Source organism: Mercenaria mercenaria, chromosome 12 (genome assembly GCF_021730395.1).
Source record: "Mercenaria mercenaria strain notata chromosome 12, MADL_Memer_1, whole genome shotgun sequence".
Lineage (NCBI taxonomy): Eukaryota > Metazoa > Mollusca > Bivalvia > Venerida > Veneridae > Mercenaria > Mercenaria mercenaria.
The window spans coordinates 35,335,421-35,346,882 of NC_069372.1; positions in this window are offsets into that span (position 1 = coordinate 35,335,421).

The following is an 11,462-nucleotide window of genomic DNA, read 5'->3' on the forward strand; positions in this document are numbered from 1 at the left end:
CACATTTAGTGGTATTTGATATTACACCCAAATGGTATCTTAGTAGCCAGCTTTAATTCATCTAAATGTCTTCTATCAGTTCTTTACCTATTCTATTTAACATGTAACTTTCGCTGAGGATTCGGAAATATCAATTTATTGGTTTGCCATCCTGTAGCATTGTAGCACTCAATACCATTTCGACAAACGGCGCTCAAGAGTGACACACTTTACATATGAATAATGTTGAATTTCACCAAATGTTGAGTTTAATGTCCATTTACTCCACCCTAGTGAAGAAGTTATTTTTTTTAAAAAAGAGAAGAAGTTTCTTCATTCATTACACATAAACCACATCTTTTTACCCCCATACAACCATTACTTTCCCTGCTGCCTTTTAGCTAAATGACGATAATTAAAAGACTCAAAAACGATTTTCTTTTTCACATTTTTAATTGAACAAATCATTTGATAATAAATGTCAACAAATAAAAGCAAGATTTAACTTGGCATACTGCAGCGCCATTAAAGGACATCGCTAAGCCGCTACCGTAACACCAACCGCAGAATCGTGTCACTTGACTGGACGTGATTATTCGCAATGAGAAGTTGTATATATTTATAAGTATAAATTTCATTATTTCTTTCTAAACAATTTTGAAGGAATATACGTAATGACCGAAAGGCGTCCTGAAAAGCGGACACCGTACTAGGCGAAGACAACAGTCTTTGCATGTATGATGTAAACATGTATGCATCACATTAACGTCCTTTATTGTAAGGCATACGCAGCAACGTGTATCGTGTTCGTACTTTTTTCGATCTTCCTTGGCTTTGCTCTGTATGTCCCAGCATTTTTGCGCGATTGTTAACTCTTCTCCTTGGACATTCGCGTCCGCTAAAGCGACCGATGGTTCGTCTACCTGTACAAATTCTGGTACATGTGGTTCGTTTTGGTATCGACCCGATAAGTCGTAGTTCTCTGTTTCAATTTCTGGCATGTCCATCACAAAGTCAGGAAGTGTTGCTCTGTAGTTCGTCATTTTATGAAGTTCGTTTATTTCACTTGTTACTTTAATAGTCAAATTTAGATAACAAGTATGATCTTCTTCTTTATATCTGCTTTGTATCCACCGCGTATAATCTCGTTGCAGGTTTGGGAGATCGCAATATTTCACAGAACCCTAGTGCAGATATAGTGTAACATTAATATTCGAAAGTTGGATCATTTTATAAACTGTATTTTGTTATAATTTTTATATATTAATATTATACTTTTTTTTTCAGAATATTGTTAATGTCATATGGTGACTTACTAGCTTTTCGTGGTGGACGAAGACCCCAGTTGCCACTCCAGGCATTATTTCATTACCGACGGCCACCTGGGTAGGACCAGCGGCCTCCCGTTAGCCTCAAGAAGAACAGTTATTCAATTATTTTCTCTTAAGATGTTATATATAGTGTAGCACAACCGAATCGGCAAAACACAATGATTGGTCATTTTCACATTTTGTTTCTTTCAAGGTTCTTTCATCTTATAAATGATTTAATTTTCGGGAATAATCAAATAAACATTTATAATATTGAGGCGTTAGCCTTAATACATTAAATGTTCATTTGAATTACTTCCCTTTAAAAAGAATCCGAGAGAATAAACCCTACAGTAATAAGGTAATATTGAAAGTTGTTTACACTTTGATATGAAATTTGCTTACATTAAAAGAAATTTTAGTCTGAACTAGGTCTACATACTTATTAAATTATAGTAATTCACCTTTGTCGACTTAAACTTTCATAATTTAAATGTTTAATCAAACTAGCAGACGGTTTTAATACGCTGATTAAACTTATCTGGGAAAATTCCCTCCTCCGAGACCAAGATGGTGGCTTTATATAGAACATATAAGGAAAATGATGACGTCACACTCCCTGAAGATAGGCACATGACTACTACTGTTTAATTAAGGAAAAGGAGAAAACGCTAATTGACATTCCACCCGCAATGTGAAAATACCTTTTTCTTGTAACTTAGAACCGATAGTTTAACTCGCAATTAGTCAATAATGTAAACATACTTCAGCTATAAAGTGATTGACAAACTATAAGAAACCGAGAACGAAACGGTTCGCCAATTTAGTTTCTACATATTAAACTTTCCATTTGTAAGTCAATTTTACTATTAAACTAATTTGACCGATATCACAACAAAAGTAAAAATATCATTTCTTCTTGATATACATGTAGTTTTAACTCGTTATTTTTGTATTTTTATAGAGATTTGCCCGTTGCACTGGTATTAATGTACGCAACCAGATAAAGTAGAAATACTAAATATACCGTGCATTCGCGATGCTACGAATCGCAATTTAACGAAATACTGGTATACTACGAAAAGTTGTTGTGGTCCCGGCTACTTTTCTTCTTATTTCTATGTTACAAAGTCGCGGTTTTACGAAAATGCAATTTAACGAAAAATGCGCTCCTAGAATGTATTGTTATGCCCTTAAAGACTGTTTTCAACATGTTTTAGTTGCGATTTTACGATACCTGTATTGTCTAAGTTTTCACATCTTCCATAACGGCGTGGAAAAAACTTTAGAGTGGGAAGTGTCACTATCATTTAGCTGGGCGTAAACAGTTATTAATGTGTGAAAACGCAGTATTTATTTCGAAACACATAACTGTGCACTATGACACAAGTTAGTGGTTAATTTTTTTTCTCCTATAACTATTAGATCGGATAGCATACCAGTCACACTTGCTTCAATATCTATACGTCTCAAACAATCACTGCATAAAGAATATTTAAGTCCAGATCGTTTGTATATTGTCATTTTATTATTCAGAACTATTCAGTAAAGGGTAGCTGAGGGTATCGGAATATACAATTGAGATTTTTGTTCTCGTGCAACAGTGTACTCTGTATAGGTTTTATGTACAGTGAATAAAAAGTAAAGAAGAGTACGTTTAATATTCTAGATACCAGATTCGAATAAGATTTGTAGTAAACCCAGATGTTCATTGGTATAATTGTACTCCGATACGAAAATCACATGTTTAAATACTTCCGGTTACGACTTGTAGATATTAAGGTGCTGTTTAATGATATTTCCTATACTACGCTCGAACGAAAATGCGATATTACGAAAGAAAAGGCCGGTCCCTTGGCTTTTCGTAGGATCGCGATTGTACTGTAGTTACAAGTATCGGAAAACCTGAGGTTATAAATAGTACCTATATTAGGCGTGGCTTACCACAGTTATTAAGGGGACAAGGGACAGTTAATTTGAAAATTCCACAAATCTGCGCTGATACCAGTGCGAAAAAAATCATGAAAAATCCAATTTTGATAAATTCAAGGCAAGTATTGAGCGAATGTATTGCATAGACTTAGTACTTCATTGTGTGACATTTTCAGCCTGTCGATTCTGTTGCTTCTGTGATAAAAACGAGTAAAACGCAGGTTTCAGGACACTAAATTTTGAGGTAAAAATGGCCCAAAATGCAAACATTGCGCGACCTGTACCGTATTATCTGCAAATGACTGACCTTAAACACATGCATATTTTTAAAGCATGTGGCCAGACGAAAATAATGGTGGGAAGAAAAGTGTCTAATAACCGTTTACTTTTCCCGCTATTTTGAGCTGAATCTGGATGGATGAATGAACGTTTCCATTTCGTCTGAATTCCGTTACCTCAGGTAAGACTTTAGACCTGGACGTCTACACGGAGCTAGGAAAATCGATTCAATACATATTTACTTTACACAATAACTACTCGTACGCAGGAATCCTCAGTTCTATAAACATCATAAATAACCAGTGGAATATTAAACGCCTTTAAAATGCATCTGTCTATTTTATTTAAAAAACGTACCCGGGCCAAATGCGAAACTGGCCCCTGCCAGTTAACTTTACATATGAATAATGTTGAATTTCACCAAACGTTGAGTTTAATGTCCATTTCATCCACCCTAGTAAAGAAGTTATTTTTTTTAAAAAGAGAAGAACTTTCTTCATTCATTACACATAAACCACATCTTTTACCCCCATACAACCATTACTTTCCCTGCTGCCTTTTAGCTAAATGACGATAATTAAGAGACTCAAAAACGATTTTCTTTTTTCACATTTTTAATTGAACAAACCATTTGATAATAAATGTCAACAAATAAAAGCAAGGTTTAACTTGGCATACTGCAGCGCCATCATAGGACATCGCTAAGCCGCTACCGTAACACCAACCGCAGAATCGTGTCACTTGTCTGGACGTAATTATTCGCAATGAGATGTTGTATATATTTATAAGTATAAATTTCATTATTTCTTTCTAAACAATTTTGAAGGAATATACGTAACGACCGAAAGGCGTCCTGCAAAGCGGACACCGTACTAGGCGAAGACAGCAGTCTTTGCATGTATGATGTAAACATGTATACATCACATTAACGTCCTTTATTGTAAGGCATACGCAGCAACGTGTATCGTGTTCGTACTTTTTCCGATCTTCCTTGGCTTTGCTCTGTACGTCCCAGCATTTTTGCGAGACTCTTAACTGTTCTTCTTGGGCATTCGCGACGGCTAAAGCGACCGATGCATCGTCTACCTGTACTAATTCTGGTGCATGTGGTTCGTTTTCGTATCGACCCGATAAGTCGTAGTTCTCTGTTTCAATTTCTGGCATGTCCATCACAAAGTCAGGAAGTGTTACTCTGTAGTTCGTCATTTTATGAAGTTAGTTAATTTCTCGTGTTACTTTAATAGTCAAATTTAGATGACAAGTATGATCTTCTTCTTTATATCTGCTTTGTATCCACCGCGTATAGTCTCGTTGCAGGTTTGGGAGATCGCAATATTTCACAGAGCCCAAGTGCAGATATAGTGTAACACTAATATTCGAAAGTTGGATCATTTTATGAACTGTATTTTGTTATAATTTTTATATATTAATATTATACTTTTTTTTTTCAGAATATTGTTGATGTCATATGGTGACTTACTAGATTTTCGTGGTGGATGGAGACCCCAAGTGCGACTGCAGGCATTATTTCATTACCGATGGGCCTACCAGCGGCCTCCAGTTAGCCTCAAGAAGAACAGTTATTCATTTTTTTTCTCTTAAGATGTTATATATAGTGTACCACAACCGAATCGGCAAAACACAGTGATTGGTCATTTTCACATTTTGTTTCTTTCAAGGTTCTTTCATCTTATAAATGATTTAATTTTCGGGAATAATCAAATAAACATTTATAATATCGAAGCGTCTGCCTTAATACATTAAATGTTCATTTGAATTACTTCCCTTTAAAAAAATCCGAGAAAATAAACCCTACAGTAATAAGGTAAGATTGAAAGTTGTTTACACTTTGATGTGAAATTTGCTTACATTAAAAGAAATTTTAATCTGAACTAGGTCTACATACCTATTAAATTATAGTAATTCACCTTTGTTGACTTAAACTTTCATAGTTTAAATGTTTAATCAAACTAGCAGACGGTTTTAATACGCTCTATTGGGAAAATTCCCTCCTCCGAGACCAAGATGGTGGCTTTATATAGAACATATAAGGAAAATGATGACGTCACACTCCCTGAAGATAGGCACATGACTACTACTACTACTGTTTAAAAATTGGAAAACGATAAAACGCTAATTGACATTCCACCCGCAATGTGAAAATAACTTTTTCTTGTAACTTAGCACCGATAGTTTAACTCGCAATTAGTCAATAATGTAAACGTACTTCAGCTATAAATCGATTGACAAACTATAAGAAACCGAAAACGAAACGGTTCGCCAATTAAGTTTCTACATATTAAACTTTCCGTTTGTAAGTCAATTTTACTATTAAACTAATTTGACCGATATTATAACAAAAGTAAAAATATCATTTCTTCTTGATATACATGTAGTTTTAAGTCGTTATTTTTGAGTTTTTATAGAGATTTGCCCGTTGCACTGGTATTAATGTCCGCAACCAGGTAAAGTAGAAATACTAAATGAGCCGTGCCATGGGAAAACCAACATAGTGGCTTTGCGACCAGCATGGATCCAGACCAGCCTGCGCATCCGCGCAGTCTGGTCAGGATCCATGCTGTTCGCTAACGGTTTCTTTAATTGCAATAGGCTTTGAAAGCGAACAGCATGGATCCTGACCAGACTGCGCGGATGCGCAGGCTGGTCTGGATCCATGCTGGTCGCAAAGCCACTATGTTGGTTTTCCCATGGCACGGCTCAAATATAGTTACAAGTATCGGAAAACCTTAGATTATAAATAGTACCTATATTAGGCGTGGCTTACCACAGTTATTAAGGGAGCAAGGGACAGTTAATTTGAAAATTCCACAAATCTGCGCTGATACCAGTGCGAAAAAAATCATGAAAAATCCTATTTTGATAAATTCAAGGCAAGTATTGAGCGAATGTATTGCATAGACTTAGCACTTCATTGTTAGACAATTTCAGCCTGCCGATTCTGTTGCTTCTATGATAAAAACGAGTAAAACGCAGGTTTCAGGACACTAAATTTTGAGGTAAAAATGGCCCAAAATGCAAATCGTGCGCGACCTGTACCGTATTATCTGCAAATGACTGACCTTAAACACATGCATATTTTTAAAGCATGTGGCCAGACGAAAATAATGGTGGGAAGAAAAGTGTCTCATAACCGTTTACTTTTCCCGCTATTTTGAGCTGAAACTGGATGGATGAATGACCGTTTCCATTTCGTCTGAATTCCGTTACCTCAGGTATGACTTTAGACCTGGCCGTCTACACGGAGCTAGGAAAATCGATTCAAGTATATTTACTTTACACAATAACTACTCGTACGCAGGAATCCTCAGTTCTATAAACATCATAAATAACCAGTGGAATATTAAACGCCTTTAAAATGCATCTGTCTATTTTATTTAAAAAACGTACCCGGGCCAAATGCGAAACTGGCCCCTGCCAGTTAACTTTACATATGAATAATGTTGAATTTCACCAAATGTTGAGTTTAATGTCCATTTCATCCACCCTAGTGAAGAAGTTATTTTTTTAAAAAGAGAAGAACTTTCTTCATTCATTACACATAAACCACATCTTTCTACCCCCATACAACCATTACTTTCCCTGCTGCCTTTCAGCTAAATGACGATAATTAAAAGACTCAAAAACGATTTTCTTTTTCACATTTTTAATTGAACAAATCATTTGATAATAAATGTCAACAAATAAAAGCAAGGTTTAACTTGGCATACTGCAGCGCCATCATAGGACATCGCTAAGCCGCTACCGTAACACCAACCGCAGAATCGTGTCACTTGTCTGGACGTAATTATTCGCAATGAGATGTTGTATATATTTATAAGTATAAATTTCATTATTTCTTTCTAAACAATTTTGAAGGAATATACGTAACGACCGAAAGGCGTCCTGCAAAGCGGACACCGTACTAGGCGAAGACAGCAGTCTTTGCATGTATGATGTAAACATGTATACATCACATTAACGTCCTTTATTGTAAGGCATACGCAGCAACGTGTATCGTGTTCGTACTTTTTCCGATCTTCCTTGGCTTTGCTCTGTACGTCCCAGCATTTTTGCGAGACTCTTAACTGTTCTTCTTGGGCATTCGCGACGGCTAAAGCGACCGATGCATCGTCTACCTGTACTAATTCTGGTGCATGTGGTTCGTTTTCGTATCGACCCGATAAGTCGTAGTTCTCTGTTTCAATTTCTGGCATGTCCATCACAAAGTCAGGAAGTGTTACTCTGTAGTTCGTCATTTTATGAAGTTAGTTAATTTCTCGTGTTACTTTAATAGTCAAATTTAGATGACAAGTATGATCTTCTTCTTTATATCTGCTTTGTATCCACCGCGTATAGTCTCGTTGCAGGTTTGGGAGATCGCAATATTTCACAGAGCCCAAGTGCAGATATAGTGTAACACTAATATTCGAAAGTTGGATCATTTTATGAACTGTATTTTGCTAAAACGCAGGTTTCAGGACACTAAATTTTGAGGTAAAAATGGCCCAAAATGCAAATCGTGCGCGACCTGTACCGTATTATCTGCAAATGACTGACCTTAAACACATGCATATTTTTAAAGCATGTGGCCAGACGAAAATAATGGTGGGAAGAAAAGTGTCTCATAACCGTTTACTTTTCCCGCTATTTTGAGCTGAAACTGGATGGATGAATGACCGTTTCCATTTCGTCTGAATTCCGTTACCTCAGGTATGACTTTAGACCTGGCCGTCTACACGGAGCTAGGAAAATCGATTCAAGTATATTTACTTTACACAATAACTACTCGTACGCAGGAATCCTCAGTTCTATAAACATAATAAATAACCAGTTGAATATAAATGCCTTTGAAATGCATCTGTCTATTTTATTTTAAAAACATACCCGGGCCAAATGCGAAACTGGCCCCTGCCACTTAATGTTATACTTTAGAAGTTGTATAAAACAGCGCGCCAACCAGTTCTCGCCGTCAGATTTGCCATAATATTAAGTCAAAATTAACATTAATCTGGGGTGTTCTTGTATTAAAACGAAGTGAAAAGCTGTGGTTGGATAATTGCTTACTGATAAATATTTTACAGGTACAATTTTTTACATAATTATTTGTTTGAGGTTTAAATCATGATGTTATCATTTTATTGTAGTTTATACACTTAAAATGTTTATTTTTACACGCGGGATGGGCGTATGTGGCACGGGATTCTGTTTGACTGGGAATTAGACATTTTAGTTCCGTCGTATTTATATACTTATAAGGATTCCCGACCCTGGTGCTTTTATTCAAGTCTTTTTGCTCTGGGGGTTGGGCTTTGATAGCGTTTGCAATGTCGGTCGAAACCCCCAGGGTGCGACAACTGCCCAGTCCCTGCTAATGCATGACAAGGTTACTCAGACATTTTAGTCCACTGCATCGTATGTTTGATGCCTGTGAGGACTCCAGATCCTATAGATTTTAATCAAGTAGCTTTGCTTCATGGGTTGGGACTCTGGTGGAATGTTTACTGTTTTATGGAAGCCCCTGGGTGCGCCGACTCCCACACGCTGCTGATTTGAAGAGTGATGTATGAGGTCATTCTTAGGAGCTAGGAACGTTAGACTGCTCGTTATTTTAATATTCTTAAATAGTGTTCACTGGCAGAAGTCTTCTCAAATGTAATGAGTATAAATTACCAATGAAATATACATGTATCTAAAACTCACATATATACCATATTCAGAAAATCGACGGGGACAAGAGAACATTTCGTAATAAAATAACAACTGCCTGTTTCAAATTTTCGGCCGTCTGACCCTTATCAAACCTTGATTTTGTTTTCAAAATTATTTTAGTTCGATGTTTTTTATAAACTAATACAAGATATGAACAATATATGAACAATGCCTCGTTTGGTTTAACGTCATTTTCCATAAAAGCGTTACAGAAACACCAAAGTACGTCACATACGTCCCCGAACTTTTTGATACAAAAGACTGATGTGTTATTAAATTATGTTTAATAAGTATATAATTGTCTAACCAATAATGATACATGGGAAAGACGCTCGGACAAAATAATGGGGGATGCATGTAATTGATTTTATTTTTAATAAAGGGAGGTAATTTTAACATTTCATTTGAGAATCTGTACAGGTAATTGCACCTTGAACAATACTTATCAAACTTGCACATACTTATATCTATTAAAGAAAGAAAGTCTGTTTAGACAATCTATAAAGAATATTTAAAAATGATTTAAATCTCTTAAAGGTGCAAAATAAAGACAAATGAATAGACATAAATCTTAAAAAAAGACTACACATTGTGAAATATAGTACTAAACATTACGATAGCCGTGCAATATTCCCTTGAAATCAACACATGTACAGAGAAACAAATGATTGTTTCTGTATTTTCTTAGACTGACACGGGGGTTCATTTTGTCCTACTTTCGTGTTTATCGCTTTTCCGTAATCGGTCGGAAATTCTTCGGGATCACGTGATTTTAAAATTGTTTCAAACGAATATCCATTTAAGACGCGCAACAAAATAACTGTATTTCCATGATGGTAATTATGCACGACTTGCACGAAAAATATGAGATGTACAAAATTTAAATTTGAAATTGACAGTGACATATATTAGGCCAAGACAATGTGTTTAATGTCTAAAATCTTATTAAATTAATGTAGCCATGTGTACATAAATAAGTGTATTTAGGTAAATTTCAATCATACTTTGTTTCAGCAGTGTAAGACAGTTACTCATTTATATTCTTAAAATTATACTGAAAAGAGATTAACTGAAAAAGTTTACAGACGAAGTTGTAAAACACTTTTATTCGGGAAGGGCCTGAATTGTCCTTATGAAAACTTGTAGTATAGCTGTATATTACCTGTATTATAAGAATGATTTTTATGAAGTTTTTGTGAGTTACAAAATTGTTGAATTCCATGTGCTAAGTTTGTAAAAATCACGTTATCGTTTGGGCATATATTTTGCATCTATTTATAAATTATAGCCTCGTTTCAAAGGATTCTTCCGAAAAAGTCCGAAGATGCTCGACGGGTTCGTAAGCAGTCGGAAAGCATACTTTCGGTTTGACATAGGCAACATTTTTTGTTTATTTGTTAGTTATTCTTGAACATATTCATGACTATTTGGTCAGAACCGACGCAGTGGGCCATATTTTCAGTAAATAGGAAGTCTCAGCTACAAACTCTGGTTTTCATATAATACTCGTTCGGGTTTTAGTAATGGACCTTTAACATATATAAATCTTTAACGAACAATGAATTGCAAAAGCTTGCGCTATAGATTAATTACACGTCAAAAATATCTCCCGTTAAAGTAAGAGTTCCATCATGTTGGTGCTAATGTTATAGCAATCTTTACATAAGAATAAGAGTTATCTTGATCCATCACCATAATCAATCATCACCAGATTTGTTATCAGCATTTGCTTACTTGATAGACGTTATAGTCACCTACAAAATTACACAACCAGTTAACATAATCAGCCTGTCCTAATTAGTGGTATTTGATACTACATCCAAATGTAATCTTAATAGCCAGCTTTTTTATCCAAATTGCCTAAATTTCTTCCTTCTTTACCTAACCTAATTATAATATCACTTTCGCTGAGGATTCGGAAATGTCTATTTATTACGGAACCCGGTTGGTGCCACATTGAATGTCGACTGTCACCCTTTGAGGGCGAAACACGACAACCAACGCGACACACGACACAACGCACGACATTGCAAAACGACGTCGTTTGTCGCGTTAATTGTCGTGTGTCGCCCTCAAAGGTCGACAGTCGACATTCAATGTGGCACCAACCGGATTCCGTAATTTATTGATTAGCTAGTCAAACTGTAGCTTTGTAGCACCAAATACCATTTCGACTACTGGCGCTCACGAGTGACACACTTTACTTACGAAAAGTTGAATTTCACAAACATTTGAGTTTGATGTCGGTTTAAA